We start from the raw sequence: 25,887 nt of genomic DNA on the forward strand, positions 1-25,887 counted from the left end.
TCTTGTTGATCAGTCATTTCAGTCATGACTGACTCTTTAGGACCCCATTTGGAGTTTTCTTGGAAAAGATACTGGAGGGGTTTGCCATTTCCTTCTCCGGCTCACTTTACAGATGAGGAAACTGAGGCAAACAGGATGAAATGACTTGCTCAGAGTCACTCAGCTAATAAGTGTCTGAAGCCAGATTTGAATTCAGGAAAATGAGCCTTCCTGACTCCAGGCCCAGACTTCTATCTCCTGTACCATCTAGCTACCTATTTTGATATTATGGGGGATAACAGGCTCTTAGATTTAGAGCTGGAAGTAACCCTAAAGGTCATGTGGTCCAACCCCACATTTGACAACCAATCATATCTACAAATATTTATTAAGTTTGCTCCTGTGATAAATGATGCTAAGCACTAGGTTTACTAAAATAAAGAATAGAACAATCCCCACTCACTAAGATCTTGAAATATAATGAGAGATACAAGTGCATATATAAGTATATACAGAATAAAATAGAAAGAGAATAAATACAGAGCAGTTAATTACAAGCTATTTTGGGAGAAAGGAAACTCGTGGTGAGAAAATCAAGAAAACCTTCATGGAGGCAATAGGTAGTACAATGAATTGAAAGCCAGGTCTAGAAACAGGAAGTCTTGGATTCCAATATGACCTCAGACACTTCCTAGCTGTGTGGCCCTGGACAAGTCACTTAAGCCCAATTGCCTAAACCTTACCACTACTGCCTTGATACCAATACAGAGTATTGATTCTAAGATGGAAGGTAAGGGCGTGAGGGAGGGAGAAAAAGAGAGAGAAAGAGAGAAAGACAGACAGAGAGACAGAGTCAGAGACAGAGAGAGACAGAGAGAGGGGGGATCCTCATGTAGAATGTGGTGCTGTTCTGTGAAAAGGAAGTGAGGAGGGACTATATTCCAAACATGGGAAATAACCAATGCAAGTGCGGAGAAATGGTAAATGGAAAATTGTGTGCAAAGAAGAGAAAGAACATTCCAGATGAGAAAGCTGAGACACAGAGAACTTAAATGATTTTTCCAAAGTTAAACAGAAGCAGAGGTAGGATTGGATCCCAAGGCCTGGGACTCCAAATCTGGCATTATTTATTGTCATGCTTATTCTTCAATTCCACAATGGTTAATGCAAGTCTGTACTCCTGACTATTTTTACTATTTGTGTGAACAAAGAGAACTCTACAATTCTAAGGTTGCATTTACCTGATGTTCGTCGAAGGAATACTGATCAATAGCAATGGATCTCATCTTAGCTCTGGGAAGAGTCAAATAGATTTCTATTTCGCCCAGGCAAGATGTTGACCAAATATATAGAATGAAAAACAAACCAACCCCTTCAATGACAAATGGAGAGCAAAGCATTATTGATTGTGTGAATATGAAATGAAAGCTTCCTGCATAAACACTGCGTGATATCAAGGAAGACTAAAGAGAAATAAGCGATTGACTGCTTCAAGAATAGGAGCTATAGTAAAAGGATGCTGTAAAAATAGGAGGCAGGGAGAACCGCAAGGGAGCTGAGCTTTTAACTGAAGGTTATTCTGTTTATCATGGCCTCCTTTATTGGCATCTCAATAGCATGTAATTCAGTGTTCTGCAATATCACAGGGGGATATTTTTGCCTCATTCCATCCATTAATCTTCTCTGTCAAGCAGTTGCCAGAATTACAAATAAGAATGTTTACATTAAGAGCTACTAGAAAGGGAATGCTGGCACAAGCCCATAAAACAGCCTGCTCTCTGACCAATGTGTAGAAGTTTGCAAACATCAGACTTTCTGGTGCTTTACATAAATTAAAAAGTGCTAACTTGGAAGGGCTAGGGCTTTCCATCGCTGGAAAGCCTCACCTTCAATCCTCTTTGGCACGAAGAGTGTTTTTTGTTTTTTTTAAGTCATCTCAGTGTCATAGTTAATAAGCCTGAAGTCTTGGCATCAGAGGGGAGATCCTCCTTCCCCCCACCTTCACCACCAGTTTCCACCAGGTGCTGAGTCTGCTGCTCTGCAAAAATATCTCTTTGGGCGCCAGGAGCCCTGAGATCCTTGAGCCTTGGTCTTGATGTGCCAACAAAAATGGCCTCAAATCCTTAACACTAATTCCAGCCATAAAAAGCACATAATTATTCTTGTAAAGAGGATTACAATGGATTAAATTCGATCCCCATCATAAGGCCATCAGGACCTACCTGGAGAACCAGGGTATGGCTTTTCCATAGCCCTGAGCAGGGAACAGGGACGAGAGAAAAGGCGATGTGGAAGTATTGCTGAGGTTCAGTCCACACTGGCAGCTCAGCCAGCAGGAGGAAATCAGTTTGGAAATAAGGGGTTCTGAATCCTATTAAGTGACTAGAGGTCCAGCCATCCCCTCAAGGTCCATAGTTCTAAATGAAGATGATCCTTCCTTTATCCATGATATAAAGATTTCCTCTGGATCTAATACTGTTAATGAATAGCATCAGCAGATAATTTAGGACCATTGGAAGGACTTAGGTAAAGGGGGTTGTGTGACAGTTAAAATTCGTTTCTCTGCTAAAAGTATTATGTTTTTATGAGGTTTTTTAAAGATTAAGAAATAAAGAAAATACAAAATAAGGAAAAGCACATGCAACCTACATCTTGCCTGCCTGGTAGAGAGCCGCGTGTGCCCAGAAGCGGAAGCAGAGAGAGAGAGCGTAGGCGGTACAATCAGTTTAAATACCCCTTTTGCTCTCCACCCAGGTGAGGACCCCCAGTGAGATTTCAGGGAATTCTGGGAACTACCAAGGACTTCTGGGAATTGAATTCCAGGGTTCAAATCTCCATTTTTACAGTTGGAGGAGAGTCTTTTTGATTGTCTTTTTCCCCATTCAATCAGGCAACTGTGCCAACTATGGCACTGTTAGTGGTGGTTGGGATTATAGCTATAGAGTATCAGTTATTAACTGTGATATTAGGAAGGAGGCTGTACCTCATGATACTCTCCTATGTGACGGATTGACATTACTCGCCATAGTGCCTGCCACATTGGCCAAACTGGAGGCGCTAAAGATACTCCCTCTAATGTTAGTCAATAATTCAACAAACAAGTGTTTATTGTGCAAGCACAAACAGGGGTGCTTATTATATTCAAAGTCCATAAAGAGGGAAGGAAAGAAAGGTTTATAATTATAAAAGCTCTTAGTACAGTGCCTGGCACATACTAAGTATGGTATAAATGTTAGTTATTATTATTATTATTATTATTATTATTATTATTATTATTTATAGACCCCATTCTAGGCACTGGGCTAAGTGATTTTTTTTTATATATGTGTGTTATCTCCTTGAATCCTCACAACAACCCTGCAAATTAGGTGCTATTATTATCACCATTTTATAATTAAAGAAACTGAGGCAATCCGAAGTTAAATAACTTGCCAGAATCATACAACTAGTAAATTTCTGAGGCCAGATATGAATTCAGGTTTTCTGGATTCCAGGATAAGCACTCTATCTACCTTTAAAAATAAATAAGGCCCTGCCCCCATCCCCAAAGGGAATTTTCAGCCCTCAAGGAAAAACAATATAAGGGAAAATAAGTATAATACACAATGAAAGCATAGAAGTACATCAGCTTATGTGAGATCAGGGAAAGCTCTGTGAAGGAAGATACATCTGAGCTGGGTCTTAAAGGATATGTTAGAGAGATATATTTAGTATTTTAAAGAAGAAGGTTAATGTCAAAAAATGATTTGCTAGAAAAAGACAGAAAAGTGAAGGGAGAAACCAAAATCTAAACTTTGGACTTACAGGAATAAGCCAAAAGATACAAAGAGCCATATTGAACAAATAAATAATCATTATTCTTAGCATTTTTTGCAGGTAAAGTACATAACAGCAAATATTTGATCATTCCTAATAAAATTAGTATCACACATCTACCAGTGCATTGGATGGTTTGATGTGAATTTAAAACTGATCATGGCGTGAGGAGGAATATATGGCTTTAGTGTGGGCATTTGTTTTTCTTCCTTTGCCCTTGTCACAAAATGTCGCTATTGTACCCCTTCCCACCACCAATTCCTTTCAACAATGGACAGGAAGACAGTAGTACATCAGTTGTATGATTGTGTGACATGACAAACTATCTGCATTTAAGGTTTAGTTCAATTCACATTTTATCTAGCACTGCATAGTTAACTATTAGGATTCATAAAATGATACATTTTTTTCTCATCTTCCTTGGCAACTAATGACATTTAAAATGAATTATTTCAAAACCATGTTGTTTTTTCGTTAGAGGAACAACAAGCAACATACAGTAAAAGCCTCCTCCTTGGGATGAGGCAAGCCCTGGGCATTAGGATTACTGTAAGACATCGAATACACTTCTAACATTGAAAAAATCTAAAATATCAAGATGGCTCCTTGAAGTCATGATTTAAGATTGATGGAGCAAGATTCTTCATCATGTTGTTGCCATATACTGGCAATCACATGCAACATCAGTTTTCATTTTTATTTATGATGATACATAATGTATCAGAGGGCCAAAGAGCTGGAAAATGAATATCCATTTATATTTTAAGATCACATCCGTTGAGAGTAAGTTCACACAAATAATTTGGCACCCTTGCCTACAATATACACAGACAGAGGCCATTTATCAATTGGATTACCTGTAAATACTTTTTTTCAGAGCTAGACACTTATTCCTACCTACCATTATATAACTTTATATAATTTTCTATGGAATTGATGTCTCATTTGCATACTGAGTTCCTGCAAAATTTGGTTTATGGATAGAAATAATGCGGTGTGAAGCTCTGGCTCTCTCCTTATTCTTGGTGATTCCTTACAGCCCTGTATTTGTGTCCCTAAATACCTAGGTCACACTGCCCTTCAGTCTGCTTCTAGATGCCAGATGCCAGAACAGCTTCTCTCTCCAACTCATCTTGAGGAGGATCTGAGCTGGAAGGCTTTTACAGCAATAACACAAGCCAGTAATGTACATTTCCATTTGGAATTCCAGGGTAAAAATGTTCAAAAGAGCCTTCTTTTTTAAATTTCAAAATAAGATTTCCCTTATTTCCCTTTCATTGTCTCTCTAAATGCAAAGAGGCTTCTGAGACCATCTTTAGAAGGAAAACAAGGGACTAAGATTTTAGTTTCTTAGATGAATTTCCCTAACCTCACCACCATAGATTATTTGCTTCTAGCACTTAAAGAACACAGGAGGGGGAGGGAAAAAAAATAGATGAATCATACTTTTTTCTTTCTCTCTCTAGGAGAAACTCTATTGAATTTACTTTCTCCTATTTGGCTTAGAGGTATTTTCATTATTCCTTGTTTTTCTTCTCCCTTTCTATCTCTTTTTTGCCTTAGGCTCCATTTGGGGCTTACTTTGATTTATTATTCACTGATACTCACTTGATTTTGTTACTGTTGTCTATCTGTTATTGACAGGCAAGTCTTGGCCTTCTCTTGCTGAGTCTCATATTCTTACAAATGCTAATTAAACTGGTCCAAAATATGATAAACTGTCTTAGTCTAGGTTAACCCTATTCAGCCTTAAAATACATCCAGAGATGTTTTGATATATGCATCAATTAACAAAACACATTGGATTTTTGACATTTCCTCCTTTTATTTAAATTCTCTTCATTTTTAATATAACTCTATCTTAAATGGCTAATATATCATTCACTCGCACATATGATTTAGACCTGGAGTTGAAAGTTCAAATTTGTGGTCTACTTCATGTGAATTAGAGCAAGCAAGCAAGTCTCTAAATTCTGGTTTCCTCAACTCTAAAATAAGAATGTTAATGTGGTTTGTCCATCTGTGCATGTGCATCTTGTGTGCCATAGAGATAGAGCAGGACAGCAGTGGCAAGAGGGGATGAGCACAAAGGAGGAATGCTGGGCAATGCCAAATCTTTAATACTAAGGAAGAGCAAAGCTATGAAACAGCAAGACACAGTTGCCATGAATGTGGAGTAGGAGAGTGATGTAGGCTGATATTGGGCAGTAAGGGGCAGAATAGGAACCGGACCCTCATACTCTGGAATCTTGCATTTCTCACTTTTTAGCACTGGTTAAACATCAACTGCAAAACCTGTAGTTTCAGCCAGGAGGTCCTGGGTTCAAATTTGACCTCAGATACTTCCTAGCTGTGTGACCCTGGGCAAGTCACTTAACCCCCATTGCCTAGTCCTTATCACTCTTCTGCCTTAGAACCAATACATAGTGTTGAGTCTAAGATGGATGGTAACAGTTTAAAAAAAGAAGAAAAGAAATAATTAATTACCTATAGTGATCCTCCAATGCCCCACATCTCCCCACCTATCTTCCCACACTGGAAGGATAGCAAGACCTCTTCCACATTGACAAATGATGACAAGGTGATGATGGAGGAACATGAAACCTGCACACTGGGGACTCTGGCATTCCAGAAGAATCCCAATCTTGAGCATGCTCCTTATTCCCTATGGCAACAAAGCCCAAAACATAACTCTACCTGAGTTTGGAGAGGGAGATGCTAAACTACCAGACCCCAATAAATATGCCAACCCTGATCCACAGGGTATGGAAGTTGCCTCTCTATAATGGAAGCTGCCACTCTACAGCAGAGCTGCTACTCCATACTATCAGCTCCAAAGAAGCTATTCTACCAACCTCTGGGCTTATCTATCAGCCCTAAGGCTACCTGATTAGCCCCCAGACTATTCTTCCAGCTATTATACCCCCATAAACCACATCTTCTTCAAATAAAATTCTTTTTTTTTTACTTCTGGATTGAACAGAATTTGAGTTTCCCATTCTTGGGGTGAAACCTACCTACAAACTTGGGTACATTTCTCCCACAGTAAGAGGAGAGTAAGGAAAGAAATCAATAAATTAGAGCATGATTCCTTCTCTCGTGGAACACATAGTTAACAAAACACCTTCTAATTAAGAGCAGGTACTGATTATTCCTTAATGTGGGTGGGGAAAGCATCAATACAATCAATCCTCCTGTATATTCATCTCTATCCTAATTTCTCTGCATTCCTTAATCCCATTCTCCCAAGGAAAGAAATACCAACCACCCGCAGGAAAGGTAGTTAAATAGAATCTGACACAGCCACCATCTATTAGACATGCTACAAGAAGAATTTCTGCTGGATTTGGAACCTGAATTAAATATGATCATGTAGTGGAATTTGGTGGTAGTGGGGGCTGGGGGACAGGAAACCAAAGGAGTCAAAATTCACCAATCTGGGTTCTTGAGATCAGGGTCAGATAACAGCAGTAAGGAGGGAAGCAAAAATATCATAATTCTGGCCAGCCAGGGTAGAAACCGAGGTGGTTGGTATCTACAATGAACCACGCATAAGAAGCTCCTTATATACAAATTTTTAAGACACCATTCACAAGCTACACATAATTCATAGTAACATTCTGTAGAACAAAGAGAAGAAAGATGGCTATTCATAAAATACAGGTGGTTATACAAAAAGAATAATAAACTTGTTGAAGAAATTTACATATTAATAATTATAGGAGATTGATAAAAGAATCATCATCTGAGTTTAGCTAGTCTCATTAAATCAAAGAAATCTAATCATCAAGCCAGATAGGGAGAACTTTCCCAGTATCCTGGCATCCTCCACCTTCAGGAACAAAGTCTTTCTGTACCAATTAAGAGTCTAAAAGGAGACACTGAAGGACCCTGGCTGCTGTCCTGATCCTGTAGCTGACTTGGGGTCATTTATAGCAGAATGGCCTTGAAGCTAGTCTGTTTCTAAGAAAGGGAGGGCCTACAAGGGACACAAGCATATCGGGAAACCTCATACCAGGAGATATGGGAAGAGAGATAAAGGCAAAAGAGGCAAGGAGGCTCACTGGGAGCTGCCAACCTTGAGAAATTGGCTGAAATCAATCTCTGGGACTAAGATCAAAACCATGCTCTCTTGAATCCCAACCCAGATCTCTTTCCACTACACCAAATTTGCCTCCTGCATCAATCTACAAACATTTATTAATTACCTAGTATAGAGGGCAACTAAAGAGTACAGTGGATAGAGCTCAGGACTTTGAGTCCAAAGTATCTAAATTCAAATCTGATCTCAGGCACTTCCTATCTCTGTGATCCTGAGCACTTAACCCCAATTGCCTAGCCCTTGCTGCTTTTCAGTCTTAGATTTGATATTAAGGTAACAGTGGAATTGCATGTTGGCTATGGGAGAGGGTTGGGGGACAGGAAGAAAAGAACATGCATCTTGTAACCATGGGAAAATATTCTAAATTAATTAGTTAATTAAAATTTTCCAGATTTAAAAAAAAAAAACAAAAAATAAGAGTTGTTTTTTGTTGTGTTTTTTTTAAGCCTACAATGGACCGGGCATGCTGGGGATAAAAAGACAAAAATGAAACAGTCACTGGCCTCAAAAAGCTTACAATTAATCAGAAAAGAAGAGCTGTACATATTTAAGTATAGACAAAAGTTTAGGGTCATAGAATCATAGTTTTAGAGCTAGAAGGGATCTTTGAGACATTGAATCCAACCCACCTGCCATTTTGTGGAGGAGAAAATAAAGAAGAAAAGTGACTCATCTAGAGGGCTGCACAACTGATAAGAGTCCTAGGATTTGAATCTAGGTTCTTCCAACTCTCAGTCCAACTTTTAAAATACTATGTCACATTTACTTTTACTGTGCATATAAAATATACAAAATAAATATGGCAGAGCACTGATACCAATACCCAGGGATCAGGAAAGACTTCATATAAGTGGCACTTAGATTAAATTTTGAAGGAAACAAGAGAGGCAAAAGTGAGGAAGAAGGGTATTCCGTGCAGAAGGAACCATCCATGCAAAGGCATAGAGATGGAAAATGATGCCCCTTCCTTCACTCTACTGTCCAACCAAATTGGCCTTCTTGCTGTACCTCATGGATGACAAATAAGTGGGGCTAGAAAACTAGATTGGAGGCCAGATTGTGAAGGGCTTTAAAAAACAAATAAAAGAGACTATGATCCTTTCAAAGTTCTTTCCAGATCTAAAATTCTGTCACTCTAGATAAAAATAAGAGCAAACTACATGGACAATATGAGAAGATATATCTAACAATGCATTCTCTTAACTAATTCAAAGTCAAACTGTAGTTTGTCTTACCAGCAAAAGGATGGAAAGTCAATCTATACTTCAATTCCTCCCCCCTTTTTTTTAAAGTTTTGTAGAGAAATATTGAAGCCACACACAGTCTCATCCATGTTCACTGGGAATAACTCATCAAAAAAAACTGCATCAGAACATAACGCTAATTAGAGCTTCCCAGGCAATAAGCCTCCTAAGGTCTCCATAGTCCAGTCTCATGAAGTTCCATCAGGCTTCTCTCTGAAACAACTCGTTCACCTGCCATTAACCTGTACTTGAAATTTAGGTTACAAAAAAGCAGCACCTCCCTTCCCAGGCACTGGGTGTATCAGTCCCTGATGCAACCCAAGTCTCAATTGAGCCTGCCTCAGAGAAGTGTTATTTAGCTCCAAGTTTCCTTTTATTAAGCCTAAAGCCCAGTTTATAATACTGTCCTTAAATTAGATAGTAACCTGCCTAGACCCCACTGCCAGCAGAGGGTTGATAGATTGCTTCAGGGGACGAAGCAATCTATCATTTCAGTATTCAGCCAAGCTGATACTTTTTTTTAACAACAACATTATTTCTCTTGCTTGTATCAGACACATGGCTGGTGAATTCCCAGTCTGAAGGAGCAGTTAAAATCCAGCAAAGATAAACATACCCTAATAAGTCAGTTTGCCAGACTCTACTACTTCATTGGAAATTCCAGAGACTTCCCACTTGCCATATATGTTCACAAATTCCCAAAGAAATCACCCATAGCATTACGGCTCCTCCTATAATAATATCAAAGTATTTTATCAATAATTTGCTTAGCCAGTCTGTGAAGATAGACTCAGAACATCTAGGCATCCCTGATTTTATGATAGGACTCTTGGGAGCAGAAAGGAACCTTGGGAGCCTATTTAGCCTCACAATGGTTCTTAATCTGGGGTCCTTTATTTTTAAATTTTTAATAACTACATTTCAGTAGAATTGATTTTCTTTGTAATCCTATGTATTTTACTTTATACACTTAATATTAATCTAAGAAGGGTTCCATGGACTTATCCAGACTGCCAAAGATCTCCATGACAAAAAAAAAAGGTTTTAAGAATCCCTGATCTAACCCAACTCCTTCATTTTTGCAGATAAGGAAAATTAGGCTGAGGGTAGGAAGCTTCTTACCCCATGTCACACACATAGTTAGCATCAGAGCTATGGACTCAAATTCAACGATTAGGAATCCAAGTTCATTGCTCTTTCCACTACTCTCCTATATGACAATTTATAAAATCTAATTAATATCTACTCTCCAGTTTCTACCCGGAAGATGTAACTGTTTAAGGACAAGAACACAGCATTTGGGTTAGATGCTCTGGGGATAGAGTGCTCCAATTCAAGCTGGGAAGACTTGAGTTCAAATCCGGCTCAGTACTTACTAGCTGTGTGACCCTGGACAAGTCACTTAATCTCTGTTTGCCTTACTCCACTGAAAAAGGAAATAGCAAACCATTCCAGTATCTTTGCCAAAAAAACTCCATGGACAGTATTGGCATTCTATGGTCCACAAGGTCATGAAGAGTTGAATACAACTGAACAATAGTCACAACATAGAACTCCAAAAGGTCCCCATCCAAAGCCCTGTCATTCTGGTTGATCACTTGAGTGAAGTTGAGACAGTGCCAATGTTGCCAATCATAGGAGTCAGTAACCTGTCCTCATTTTATTAATAAACTAGGACCTGAAGTAATCTAAGGAGAAAGTATGAAAGAGGAATGGAATAGGGGACTTTAGAAAAAATTGATCAGTATTTCTATGGAGAGTGTAATGTTTAAATGGAATACAGCAGTATGGTACAAGGGGAAGAATGGTGATTTTTGGAGTTTTAATCCCAAATTATTCTGGTTTGAATCCCAATTCTGGATCGAATTTGTTTGCATCTTGATTCTTCTATTTACTGCTTATGTAACTTTAGACCAGTCACTCTTCTCATGCCTCAGTTTTCTCACCCATGAAATGAAATGTTTGAACTAAACTAACTCTTAAGTACCTTACAGCACTAATTCTGGAGCCTTGGAGTCTATTCTAGAGTTTTTGGAGTCCTAGAATCTTAGAATGAGAATGATAAGTCATTCTGGAAGGCCACAAGAAATTAGGTAACATGGAAATTAGATAAGTGGACTCAAACAAAATGGTTTCCTAATTTTCTTTCTCATCATTATTGTTGTTCAATTGTTTTTCAGTTGTGTCTGACTCTTTTGGACCTCATTTGGAGTTTTATTGTCAATGACACTGGATTGGTTGGCCATTTCTATCCCCACCTCATTTTACAGATGTGGAACTGAGGCAAACAGGGTTAAGTGATTTGCCCAGAGAAACACAGAAAATAAATGTTTGAAGTCAAATTTTGACTCCAGCTCTGGCATTCTATCCACCATGCCATCTAGCAGCTCTACTCTTTCAGTAATATAGGGCTAAAAAATGTGGGCAGAGAAAGAAAGTAGTGAGGGTTATTTGAGGTTTGATATTTGCAGAACAGAAACATGAGAAGAAAACCTTTGGGATTTTTTTTAATCCTTACTTTCTATCTCAGTAACAACTCCAACACAGAAGGGCAAGGACTAAGGGACTTGCCGAGGTCACATAGGTAGAAAGTATCTAGAGTCAGACTTGATACTTCCTAACTCCAAGGCTGGTGCTCAATTCACTGAGCCACCCAGCTTCCCCAAGACCAAAGGGATTTAACAAATAATAGTTCCCCATTGAAATGGTTAACTAGAGGAACAAAATTATGAAGGGAGTGAAGTGGAACCAGAACAGGAGTGGTGAAAAAGGGATGACTGAGATGGCAAAAGTAAAAATGAAAGTGAAGAGAGATTTTAGAAGGAGTAGGGCATGGGGAATTGAAAGATGTAGACGGCCAGGAGGTTGTGATCAAGGAAGACAATTCCAGAATTCAGGATCAAGGGATACTGAAGTTTTACAATGGCCACACTATGTGGTTAAGATAAAATGGAATTAAGAAGGTTAATGAACTTGAAAGCCAGTGTGTTCAAAGGATCATTGATATGAATAGGGAAATCATCAGTGATGATATGAAGGGGCAGATCAGGAACTGATGTCATTGAAAAAAGTTGGAAAAATGATCTGGAGGTTGGTAGACATCAGCAACAAGGATCTAAAAGGTTGATGTTAATCAAGTGGTATGGTCTTCAAAAGGCAGTGATGATAGAGGCAGTTAGGTGGCTCAATGGATTCAGAGCCAAGCCTAGAGACAGAAGGTCCTGGTTTCAAATCTGGCCTCAGACACTTCCTAGTATGTGACCATAGACAAGTCACTTAACCCCCATTGTCTAGCCCTGATTGACCTGCCTTGGAACCAATACACATTATTGATTCCAAGATGGAAGCTAAGAGTTTTTTTTTTTTAAAGTCAATGATGATGATGTCAGAGTGAAGGTGTTTTGTAGGGTCCACTACCTTTAACTATAATGCTTCCCATAATATCAGATCTCTGCAGTTCTATACTCTTCTTTATCATATGTAGCATAGAAGGTTGTTTTTTAGAATCCTGTAACTGGACTATTCTTCTTCTCTCTGAGCAATATAAATGAATTCATTTTACTTTTTATAGTCTATATGCTTGCAAACATTGTTTTATATATATATAGCTACCTTATTTAAAAAGACCTTTATTCCCTTGTTAGGACTTTTGTGTATTGGAAATTTATTCCCCATCCCCAATCCCCACTGATTTTTAAATGGTATCTGTAGTGGCTTTTTTTGCTACTAGAATCCCAAAAATGAAGGGGAAAGACCTCAGACATTTCTTAGCTATGTCCTTGGGTAAGTCACTTAATCCCCATTGCCTAGCCATTAAATCTTCTGCCTTGGAACCAATACGCAGTATTGATTCTAAAACAGAAGGTAAGGGTTTTTGGTTTGTTTTTTTTAATGAGAGAAAAAAACCCAAACACCTTTATAAGGTCATTGACTCTGCTTAAGAAAATAATCAGACCATTTTCCCTATAATTTGCCAAATCATTGGTATGTAACCATAAATATTCCTTGTCTTTTGCTTTTTCATTTTTAAATGAAAACCAGTTGAGAAGGCCTCCCTCTCTTCTTCCAATCATAACTTCAATGCATCTTTCTGAGCTTACACCATAGCAGTTGATATTGATGATAAGATCTTCCATATCCTCCTTGTTCTGACTTGGAGTGAATAACAATAATAACAACCCAATAAAATAAGGGGAGTAGTAATAGATAACATTTATATAATGCTTACTATGTGCCAGGAACTGTGCAAAGTACTTCATGGAATCAAAAAGATTCCAGTCACATTTTCATTATCCTCATCCAATTACTATACTCAAAGTAAGAAAGCTTAAATCTGGAAATGGAAAGAGCAGATAACTCCTTGCCACTAAAAGCCCCAGAGATGGGACTTCTCCTATCCTAGCTAACTGGGGGCTGAGAACTCAGTCTCATCCAAATATGTGCACTTCATAATGACTAGGAAAAAAAGCCCTTTGAACCCTGAGAGCAATTTTGGACAATCCAGCAGTGTGGCCCAGAAGGCACACTTAATTCTCTCTTGGGAATTTTGAAAAAATGTGAAAAATCAGGCTCAGAGGAAAAAGTAGGAACTTCATGAACCTCTGAGCAACAGCAGCAGCAGCAATGGGAGAGACAGAGTCCCCAGCCCAGGACTTAATGAGTGAAACTGGAAAGAAGAGAGGGCATAGATGAAACAGGGAAAAGAGAGAGAAACTGTAGCAAGGAAAGGAGAGATCAAAGTGAGCCCCAGCATACAACTCAGAACAAAGTATTCTGACTAGAGCTACCAGCTATACTCACCCAGCCTTCAAGGATTGAGGGAAGCTTGTAAAGATCTACTTTTCTGCCAATTTCTCTTTCCAGGGCCTCTCTAATAGCATCTCCTCAGCTTGTTTCTTTACCATAAGCATCTTCCAACTCCTGATTTATAAGAGATAAATATATAGGATATTTAAAGATATATAAATATACAAAATCAAATATATTATAAAAGTTAAACTTAAATCTCAATAATAATATTATATTTTAAGAGATTTATTAAAGATCATTAGAAATCAAGGAATAAAGAAGATACAAAATATAGACCATGTGTCTATGGCTAGTTAGCCATTTTTAGCCATCCCCACTCACCACGATCACTGCTGATTCTACATCAGAGAGCTCTTCTGTCTCCTTGAATCAAATATCCCCCTTCTTCTGGCCTCTGGTCCCCTTTTTAAAGATCTTTTTCTCTTGTGTCACCACCCCTAAATTTCACACAGCAGACACTCCTCTCCAGGACTGCCCATTCTTTAGTTCACACCTTCTTTGGTTAGATTATACCTTTTTTGGTTACTTAACACCTTTTTTGGCTAGTTCACCCTTTGTAGTTACTTAACACCTTTTTGTAATTAAAATGGGTAGATCTACTTAAAATACTGAGTTACCACCTTTTTTGTAGATTAAAATCTAAAAATAGGCTGTGGATTACAATTCAATCTTTCCAATAAAGGAAGAGCTAAATACCTTCATTGTTACAATCATGGGTTTACAATGTCATCTTCACAATAAAGGAAGAACTAAGTATCTTCATTGTTACAATCAGGGGAGAGCTAAATCCAATCTTCACAATATAGAACATAAGGATTACAGAAAAACAAACCTACCTCCCTCTGAATGCTAGGGCTTTTTCTTACTAGGACCTTCGAGCTGTTGTGATTGTAGTATTAATTTTTAGCCTAATATAAACTTGGTAAACTATCAAAGAAAGGGACTACTTGGATATGACAGTCAATAAACTGTCTCTGGGATCAAAACAATCTTAACAGAGTGAAGCTGATTAAACCTCCAGGGAAGAGGAGGTTTAGAGGAAAGGACAGTGACCAAAAAAAAAAAAAAACCATTTCCTAAACCATCCCATCCCTACTCCAGGAGATAGGTCTAGTCCTAGAAAAGTTCAGAAAGAATTCAGTTTGGGACTTTTTCAGAAGGAAGGAGCATAAAGGAGCAACTGATGGCTAGCCAAATCTACTCCCGCAGTGACCTACCACCTCAACCAGCAGTTTCCTCTGTGCAAAAAAGAGAAAATATAGAAACCATTTCTGGAGCTGTTACATTCTCTCAGGCTAGGAAATGCCACCATACCATTACCCCAATCTGAACCCGAATTCAAAGACTAGCACCATCCCGCTCTGGGATCTAGTTGGTTATAAAGAATATTCTTAAAGAATTCACTTTGATAGGAGTAGCTAGGCAGCTCAGTGGATGAAGAGCCAGACCTGGAAAAATTAGGTCCTATGTTGTCTCAGACACTTCCTACCCATGTAACACTGGGAAAGTCATTTAACCCCAATTGCCTGTCCCTTACCATTCTTCTGCCTTGAAACAATACACAGTATTGATTTTAAGACAGAATGTAAGGGGTTTAAAGTTTAAAAAAAAAATTCATGTTGACCTTTTGTCTTCCTCAAGAAAAGTTTACCTTTCTTAAAGAAAAGTTGCTTGATGTTTAAAATCAATGTCAATAATAAAAATACTATATTAAAAAGAGATGTATTAATGATCATTAGAAATTAAGGAATAAAGAGGATAGAAAATAAAGACCATATGCCTATTACTGATTAGTCAGTTCAAACTCTCGCTTACCACCAGCATGCTCACTGTCATCAAGCCAAAGAGAAAACAGGGCCACCCACTGAATATTTATTCCCTGTCTACAGAAAGTACATAATGACAGGAAGTCAGTGGGTTCCCAGGAAATATAATTCTTTTTTAGGGAAACAGATTTTCAATTATATATTCCCCCCATGATTATTGGGAGACTAATCTCCTCAATTGATTATTTAACATAATCAACTTTTAAATTACAATGATTTGGTGATAAAAGGAAAAGAACAAAACCAATGATTGTTAGACTCACTGACAAAAAGCCAATTGGGGGCAATCCCCTTCAGCATAAGAGTATATATACAAAACAAATGCATTCAACCCTACACAGTTCAGATCACTACATCACAAAGTTCACTCTGGATCTTCTGGTGCAGTGCATGGTCTTTGGAGGCATCTTCATGGTGTCTTCTCCAAACAGTTCACTTTCTGGATTCAGAAAAGTAGCATGTTTCTTAACCTAAAATTACTCTCAAAAGAATTTAAACATTGCATTTTAGAATAATAATACATTATCCCCTGAAGAGAGTGTTGAAAAACACAAGGATAATTTAGGAATGTATGGCTGAGTTATGAGGTATATGAAACAATTGGCAAGATAAATCAAAAGCTTTTTTTCCAATTTCTGCTTGCCATAAATGTAAAAATTAAAATTAAATCACAAATATTATATTTTAGAAGATTTATTAATGATCATTAGAAATAAAGGAATAAAGAGGATACAAAATAAAGACCATGTGCCCATGACTAATTAGTCAGTTCAAACCCTCACTTCCCAACACCATGCTCACTGTCATCAGGATTGCCCACTGAATATTTATTCCCTGTCTACAGGAAGTATATAATGACAGGAAGTCAGTGAGTTCCCAGGAAATGTAATTCTTTTTTAGGATAACAGATTTTCAATTATACATTTGGTACCACCTAACCATTCATTTGGAGAAGCATTTGCTGCTAAATGAAAGAGCTGAAATGGTTGGTGCAATTAAACAATTTTTGATTAATCATTTTTAAATTCCTCAGTCTTACAGAGTCCTCATTCTGATTGTTTTAATGAGTAGCTCTCCTTTGGAAGGTCTAGAAGTAGCAGTGAGGGACAAGTTGGTTCTTCCTAGTGTTGCTATGTCCTTCGTGAAACAGCTTTCTCTCTCTGCACATAGTGTAAACACCCAATAGAACATGAACAATTTGAGTTTGACTTATTTTTACATTTGCATCTTCCATACCTAACAATGTATTGCACATGGAAGATCCTTAACAAGTGTTTATCCAATCCAACCCAATCAAACAGAACCAGGGGTTGGGAGAAAGAAACGAAGAGCTTTGGAGAGACTGGCAAGCAATATGATATTTTCAGGAGAAAGTTAGATGAAGATGGGACCAATAGGATGGAGAAAGTATCACTTAATGTTGTCTTGTCAAGCCACCTACCTTGAATGAGGCAATATTATATCTGAACTAACAAATTTGAATGTAAAGCCTCTGTTTGACCAAACCCTAAATGTTAGGAGTATGTTGACACATTTGACAAATCCACCATATGGCAGAATGCACCAGCCCTAATTAAAGAAAGATTTTGGAGGAAATTAAATGGTATTTAGAATCACTATTCAAGGCAACATGATCTGCTGAATAAAGCTTTTGACTGGGAGTCAAGAATCCAGAGTTTTAAATTCAGTTACAATATAAAGTTGCTTCACTTGCTCTTTGCATATGTGATTTCCTCTCAGGGAAACTAGAGAAAGGGAGAGAGGATGGAAAGAGAAGAAAAACAGGAAAGGTTTCTCTTTCCCATTCCCTCACTATTCCACAGATTGCACAATCTCTAATTTGTATGGTGTCTGCCAGCAACAAAAAACTAATTTACAGAATCCTCACTCAATCCAGTAAAAGTTCTAGGGGTGGAGAAAATGGGAAGACTTGGAAAGGAAGAAATTCAAGGAGTATTCATTTTTTAGTTGTGTTTGACTCTTTGTGACCCCATTTGGGGTTTTCTTGGCAATGATAGTTTGCTATTTCCTTCTCTAGCTCATTTTACAGTTAAGGAAACTGAGTCAAAAGAGTTAAGTGACTTGCCCAGGGTCACACAGCTAGTAATTGTCTAAGGCAGGATTGGAGCTCAGGAAAATGATTCTTCTTGACTCTGGTCTGGGCCTTCTGTCCACTGCACCACCTACTTGCCTTTCCAAAATCAACATCTATTAAATGAGCTTCTACTACTGTGCACAGGATTGGGTTAGGCTCTGTATTAGACATCAGAGTATGGTTTTGCCCTAAAAGAACTTGTAATATAGTTAAGAAGACAAAACTAATTCATGGAAAACAATGAAATACTAAACTGTGTGGCAATTAGATAACTCAGTGGATAGAGTTCTGTGCCTAGAGTTGAGTTCAGATCCAGCTTCAGGCATTTACTAGTTGCATAAATTTGTGCATGTCACTTAACTCTATTTGCCTTAACCCACTAGAGAAGAAAATAGCAAACCTCTTCAGTGTCTTTGCCAAGAATGTGCCAATGCACATTGTGGTGTATGGAGTCATGAAGAATTGGACTCAACTGGACTACTGAACAACTATTAAACTGTATAGTAGTTATTCATACCACTCTCAAGCCTCAACTTTTCATCTCTAAAATGAGGTTAGCATACTGGTTTACATTTATTCAATTGAATTGGAATTAAAATCCACTTGAAACATTTCTTCAATGAGAAGTTACTTTCAACCCCAATCCTTTGAGAAGGGAAAGTCTACAGATGTGAAACATGACACATTTTCATAATTTCTTGATGTATTGGTCTGCTTTGCTGATTCTTTTTCTTTCCTATTTCTCTTTTTTTCTTTAAAAACTATTGTTATGGGCAGCTAGGTGGCATAGTGGATAGAGAACCAAGCCTTGAGTTGGGATGACTTGGGTTCAAATCTGCCCTCAGGCAGGGTATCCCTGGTCAAGTCACTTAACCCCATTTACCTAGCCCTTGCCATGTTGTCTTGGGAGTTGTTACTAGAACAAAAAGTAAGGGTTTAATAATAGATAAAAATAAATTTAAAAAATTATTGTTATACTGAATGGCTCTCTGGGAAAAGGTACTAAGAGAAAAATCAGCGATGGTTAAAAAAGATATCAGAAAAAAAAACTTATTTTAAAAATTAAAAAAAGAAAATTTATCTTCTAAGAAATTAAAACTGTATTACATAAATGTACACAAATATCTAAGGAATCTATGATTTCATGAGTACGGGGAACTTTCAGTGTGAGTTCATCCACCAATACTATTATGACTTAGTAGATAAATTTTAGTGAGTCTCCTTAGTCATACAGACTTACCAAGGATTACAGAACTAATAAATGACCAAATTAGAATTCAAACCCAGATCTTTGTGACTCTAAATCCAACACCCAATCCATTATGCCACACTGCCTCTACTCTATAAACAGAAGGCATTATTATTATGACCATTTTCTCTTTAGATGCTTTCCAGCAGAACAAATCATTTACACGTAGCAGTGTATGTAATCATTTAATCAGGATAAATATTCACATTTCTAAATCTAGTTTTCATAACAGGAAAGCACTGGCTCCTTTCAGTGGATATCAAATATATTGTTATAAAGTAAGTGTTTACTGAGAACTCTGACAGGCTCTATCTGGAAGCAAGAAATCAAACTGATTCAAGGTAAGAACACAAAGCTGCCACGAATTGTCATGGGTGCATTTTGTTAAAATAATGTCCCTGACAGTAGCAGCCAAAGGCAGGGAAAGAGCAGTATGTTCTGGCAGTCTGGGTGATCGCAGCTGCTAGAGATGAACTAGCAAGTGAGAAAAAAATTGAAAATGTAATATTAGTCAGTCTGTGACAATCAACTTACAATTTTGGCCCCCCTAAGAAATCCAACTTCAAGGGCAATGGTCAGTCATAGTTTATGGAAAACGGGGAATACCTAGTACTTTGCTAAAATTGTTTTTTATAAAGTTTTATTTATGGAAAGAGCACCAGACTGCTTTCAGACATTTCTTAGCTGTGTGACCCTGGACAAGTCACTTAAACTCATTTGCCTAGCTCTTGCCTTTCTGTCTTAAGAGTTATTACTAAGCCAGAAAGTAAGTATAATAAATTAATTAAGTATTCACTAACTACCAACTATTGATCCTGAATTGTATTAGAACCTGAGGAAACCAAGAGAAAAGTGAGATGATTCCTGCCTTTAAGAAATGTATAGTCTACTAAGCCAAGGAATCTCTGTTCTAGTCTTAGCTCAGCAGTTAAGTAGTGTGAGTGAGTCATCCTTTTAGACCTTAGTTTTATAAGAAATTAGACCGGACTCTTTCTTTCTCTACTCCTTTTTAAGACTTGTTTTCCTGCTGAGAAGAGAAGAAAAGAGAGTGAGGATAATACATACCATGATTACACTTTTTTAAAAATAGCCATAAAATCAAGAGAAAAAAATATCCAAGTAAAACAAATCCAAAGAGAATTTGAAAGCAGAGGATGTTTATATTAGCATACATTATGTAATTTGCATCCTTTTAAACAAATTGTAAACAATGTGGAGTTTGTGGTTTTGTATAATTTTTAAAGCATTTGTTTAGTTGATGCTTTGGGGGGAGGTTACTAAGTATATAATAAAAAGTAAAAACAAAATTTAATGGTTTTCCTTATCTTCTCCATTAGAAGTGCAGTAATTACTCATAGACTCAATCCCACAGCTGATCAGCAAGGGACTTTTGACCCACTCAGTTTCTGACCAAGGCCAGCTCATTGCTCCTCAAGCAGCCCCCTTTTGGAGCTTGTTATATTGCTGTCAGACTGAACTTGGTCACGCAATCAGTTTAGCTCACTGCAGCTCAGAACTCCTGAGTTCTAAAGATCTACCATCTACCAACTGAAGAACTACCAAGGGTGCAGCTGGATGGCTCAAGGGATTGAGAGTCAGGCCCAGACGTGGGAGGTCCTAGGTTCAAATCTGGCCTCAGACACTTCCCAGCTGTATGACCCTGGGCAAGTCACTTAACCCCCATTGCCTACCCTTACTACTCTTCTGCCTTACAACTAATACCCAGTATTGAATTTAAGATGGAAGTTAAAGGTTAAAAAAAAGTAAAGAACTACAAACTGGTCTTTCTAGGATTACAGGCAGGCACTAACATGACCAGCATAGATTATTTCTAAGGTGTCTTCCTCCTCTAAGAATGTCTTATTGGTAAGAATTGGTAGGATTCATTCAAGGTGGTTTAGTGAGGGAGATATTACTTAGGGGTGAGTTTAAGGTAGCTTTACCACTGGAACATTTCCATGGCATAAACTCTTTGGACCCAAGCATAACCATCAGATGCTTCTGCCATTATGATCATATTATCTATGAGGAGTTCTCTTGGAAATGGCACTGTTCACATTCATATACAATAACTTATTCCATCCTCTTCCGATTCATAGGCGCTCCCTTAATTTCCAAAATATATGTCACCGCAAAAAGAACTACTAAAAAAAATTTTATATGTCTTTAGTATGTTTGATTTAGGACTAATTCTTCCTTTAATCCATATTCGCTCTTTTCCCCATTCCACTGGAATCAGTGAATGAGAACAATTTGTTCCAATGGCTATGAACTAGGCAACTGAAGTAGGTTCTGTGAGTCTTTAGAGCTTGGTCAGATATCAAAGAAGCCAAGACCATCCAAGGCATCCTTACCCATTGCCAGTGGTCCTGACTTTTATCTTGCCAATGAACTTCGATGACTCTAGAAGAGTAAGGTTGATTACTTTTTGCAACTTTACCTCTTTTAAATCTAATTCACATTTAAATCAAGGCATCACCCCATGATATCTCTGATCCTCCTCAAAAATGAAGGTTTAGGAGCAGCTGAGTAGCTCAGTAGATTAAGAGCCAAGCCTAAAGATGGGATATCCGAGATTTAAATATGGCCTCAGACACTTCTGAGGCCACTAGCTGTGTGACCCTGGGCAAGTCACTTGAACCCCATTGCCTAGTCTTTATCACTCTTCTGCCTGGGAACCAATACACAGTATTGATTCTAAGATGGAAGGTCAGGGTTTTTTAAAAATGAAGAATTAACTATGACCAGTTTGTGTATATTTGCCTTAGGTTGAGAGGGTACAGGGTAAAACTGAAGGGGCTGGGCCCTTTCCTCAGTTAGAAGATCAAGGTTCAAGTTCTCCTCTTCTAAGACCAACTATGTGACCTTGGGCACAGAAAGGAAAACAAAGAACCAGTATACACAATCCTTTTCCCTCTAAGAACTTGCAAAGTTAAGTGTACCTTATACCCAGTGATGTCTAAGTATAATGATGTCTCTCCTATTACTTAAACACCTAAAAAATATGTGATTTTGTCACCAGGTGGAACTCCCTCTATAAGATGCAATAAATAAAAATTAAACTCACAGACTTTATATCAAATGTATAAGTATTTATTAGTAAAGAAAAAGAAACAGAGAAAATAGAAGGTATTACCATTATCCAAATAGAATTACCATTATCCATAAGTATTATCCAAAGTCTCTGGCTGAGTTGCTTCTGCTTCATGAGGTTCTAGATTCCCAATAGGCCCTGGTCCATTTCACAAGTGGCAGCAAGGGGGCCCAGCTCACCCCACAGTTGTGTCAAACACATTAAGGCCAGCCAAGGAGTGGGTTTGAGTTCAAGAAGGGACTGGAGTCAAAGAGACTAATGTCCTGGCTCATATATTGCTCATGACGTTTTATCTACTCAGCTTTTGATTGGACAGTCTAGGTCCATGATGGCAAACCTATGGCATGTGTGCCAAAAAGGGCATATCTGCATTCCCCCACCAGAGTTCATTACTAAAAAGACAGAGGGACTCAGGATGGAGCTATTTCCTTTCCCCTCTGCATGCGAGCACATTCCTCACTTCATCTACCCCTCTACCCAGCAGCCCAATGGGAGATCTTCCTCCCTCCCTTGTCTGAGGTAAGGGAGAAGCCAGGTGGGGTGCGGAGTGGCATGGCACTTGGTCTGGGGGATTGGGTGGGGGTGGGGCACTGCACTTCATCTGTAAGAGGTTCACCATCCCTGGTCTAGGTCACGTGTGCTGCCAGCCTGACACATAATCACCTGATGCCAAGACAGTCAGAGGCTGAGAAATTGCAGTCACCTTTCCTACCTTAATGCACATGTGCCAACTATGAATTATATTTTATGTTAATTTCACACAAAATGCACATGCTAATCTGTCTGTGACTTAACACATGCACAAAGAATTTAAGAAATCTGCCTAGGGTCACAGAGTTATGTCAGAGGCAGAATTGGAACCCAAGTCTTTTGGACTCCATGTCCATCATACTACACTCTTACTAACTCTCCTTTTGGTTCAGACCTGTGATTTTTTTGGTGTGAGTAGTACCCAATGAGGAAACTCACTCTACCCATGCAGATGAATAATTCATCTAGTGACTTATCTCTGCTCCCACAGACAGTCTGTGTCAGAGGCAAGACTTAACCCAAATCTTCCTGGTTCCAGGGCTACCCCTTCATCCATTATGCCATACAGACTTTCAACTCTTTCACCTTAATCAAAATAATCCGTAATCCATATGTTACTTTTGTCCCACCATAAGGTTCTAAGGAATCTAAAATATAGTGTTACAGAAGAGTATACTGTTATAGAATAACACTTCTCTCTATGAATGCTCTCTACTATGAAAATTGGAACACCCAAGTTCAAGTCTCAGCTATATCTCAAACAGGGTGAGTCACCTTCAGCAAATCTTTTTCCTTCTCTGAAGAAGTTGGCTCAATGAGGCTCCATCTATTCTAGCCTACCCTGCTTCGCCTTAGTGTATTATTAGTATAGTGTAGAAGATTAGTATATTATTAATTAAGAGTACAATGAATTGTGGAACAGTATCCAGTGAAGATCAGCAATTGGGAGCTCCATGACAAATTAAGAAAAATTTCCCTATATAAATCTATTCATTCTTTGTGTCCAAGTAAGGAAAATATAGTGTGGATTTTCTCCCAGGTGTGATTTACCCAGTAGAGTTGCCTCCCCAGATGTGTGTGGTGTAATCAGAGGAACACTAGACAGATAACAGACTTGGAATCCAATATGAGATCTGCTACTGACTCACTGGGTGATTCGGGGCAATTCACTCCACCTCTTTTCATCTCTATCTAGTTTGCTGTCTGCAAAATGCTTTTGATGAGTTCTTCCCTCCAGCTCTTGCCCTTAGCTTCTGATTAGTGCAATTTCTCTATGTAGAACCTCTTTAAATCTATCTCATCACACTCCAGTCATGTTCTTAACATTATCCCCATCCCACTCCCGGCTTCCTTTCAAACACTAACTCTGGGGAAAATAAGCAAATCAAATTGTTTTATTAATTAAAATGACTCACTGCCCCTAATGGCCACCATACATCAAACTTCCAGCTAAAACCTCCCTGTTCCTTTCTCCCATTAGAATATGAACTTGATATCAGAGAATGCCTCACTTTTTTTCATTTGTAGCCCAAGTGTATAACTTAGAAATGGTCAATATTCAATAAATGTTTATTCATTTATTTATTTTATGCAATTCCTAGAAAGGGTTGTCCTTTGACTCTGCTCATCACTCCTGTAACATTATCAATCTCATCACCCCTCCGTAGCCACCACTTCTCTTTTTAGAATGTAAGCTCGGGGGCAGCTGGGTAGCTCAGTGGATTGAGAACCAGGCCTAGAGATGGGAGGTCCTAGGTTCAAATCCGGCCTCAGCCACTTCCTAGCTGTGTGACCCTGGGCAAGTCACTTGACCCCCATTGCCTAGCCCTTACCACTCTTCTGCCTTGAAGTCAATACTGTGTATTGACTCCAAGACGGAAGGTAAGGGTTTTAAAAAAAAAAAGAATGTAAGCTCCCTGTTAAAATGTAAGCTCCCTGAGGGCAAGAACTATCTCATTTTTTTAAATTTATATAAGTTCTTAATAAATGCTTTTTCATTCATTGAGTTAATATGTATGAAAATAATTTTTAAATGAGGTATTGTAGAAATACAAGCTATTGTTATGTACTTTATTATGCAGTAGTCATAGGATATATTTTATTTACCAGGCTGGTAAGATTATATTTTTCCATGTCATCCTTTAGATCTAATCAAAAACTGAAAAGGAATTGGGAGAGAGGAAACATTTTCTATTTAGCTACCAAGCCAGACACCCACTACTTACAATGCAGAAAAAAAGAATAGCAATACAGATGCCCATAAATGAAGGAGACAAAAATTCAAGAAAGATATCAGTAAGAAAAATGTGGTTTTCAGAGTCTATCATCAACATTTTGCAGATGAGAAAACAGACACAAATAGAAGGTTTTATCACTCTATCTTGTAACCTGTCATCAAAAACACAATCTCTATGAATTATTTACTTATAGAAACTCATGGAAATGAACATCAATTTTCAGGAGAGGGAATGCTCACAGAGAAATGTTAATACATTAATTCTAATTATCGTATCTTGGAGAGGGTTAACCAATGGAAAACAATTATCATTCTGAGGTAGCCAAGTGAATCCAAAAACTGCTTTGGCCAACAAATATTTAATCTTGCCAAAAGGAAAACAATATGGCAGACAAGAGCAACATCAATTTAGTGGAAAAGTTAATTTTCAAAATGTTGGAAAGGAAGATAAAAGATTTTAGGGCAAGAATGCTTCATAGAGATCATCTAATCCAATCCTTTCATTTTCAGTTGAGGAAATTTAGGATCAGGGTTAGGCAAGTTATATACACTTCTCAGTGCTCCAGGTAATTCCCTTAAGCTATAAGTTACAGATGAATTGCTGACCTTCACGGGTGAAGAGAGTTCCTATTATAGCAGGTGCTTCCAACACCACTGAAATTACAAGTCAGGAATAAAATGAGGAGAGAGAGAGATAGCATGAGGTATTGAACTTAGAATCAGAATGATCCGGATCCTCATCAAGTCTCTGAAACTTACTAATTCTGACCCAGAACAGGTTTGTAATATGCTGCGGGAAAGAGCCTAGGATTTATCTAGAAAATTGCATTCAGGTTATAATCAACTTTGGTAAAGGGGATTTCCCACCTTGGGATTTCCACATGATAGCAAAATCACAGACCTTTC

At 38.1% G+C, this 25,887-nt stretch overlaps 1 long non-coding RNA gene across 1 annotated transcript in view; it reads right to left on the bottom strand.

Moving 5' to 3' along the window:
- Positions 1–25,887, bottom strand: part of LOC103105500 (uncharacterized) — a 123,661-nt gene that overhangs the window by 44,828 nt on the left and 52,946 nt on the right. The window contains exon 3 of the long non-coding RNA XR_008913046.1: positions 13,942–14,061. This is a non-coding gene — a long non-coding RNA (uncharacterized LOC103105500). The remainder of the gene's footprint in view (positions 1–13,941; positions 14,062–25,887) is intronic.

This window comes from Monodelphis domestica, chromosome 1, assembly GCF_027887165.1.
Source record: "Monodelphis domestica isolate mMonDom1 chromosome 1, mMonDom1.pri, whole genome shotgun sequence".
Lineage (NCBI taxonomy): Eukaryota > Metazoa > Chordata > Mammalia > Didelphimorphia > Didelphidae > Monodelphis > Monodelphis domestica.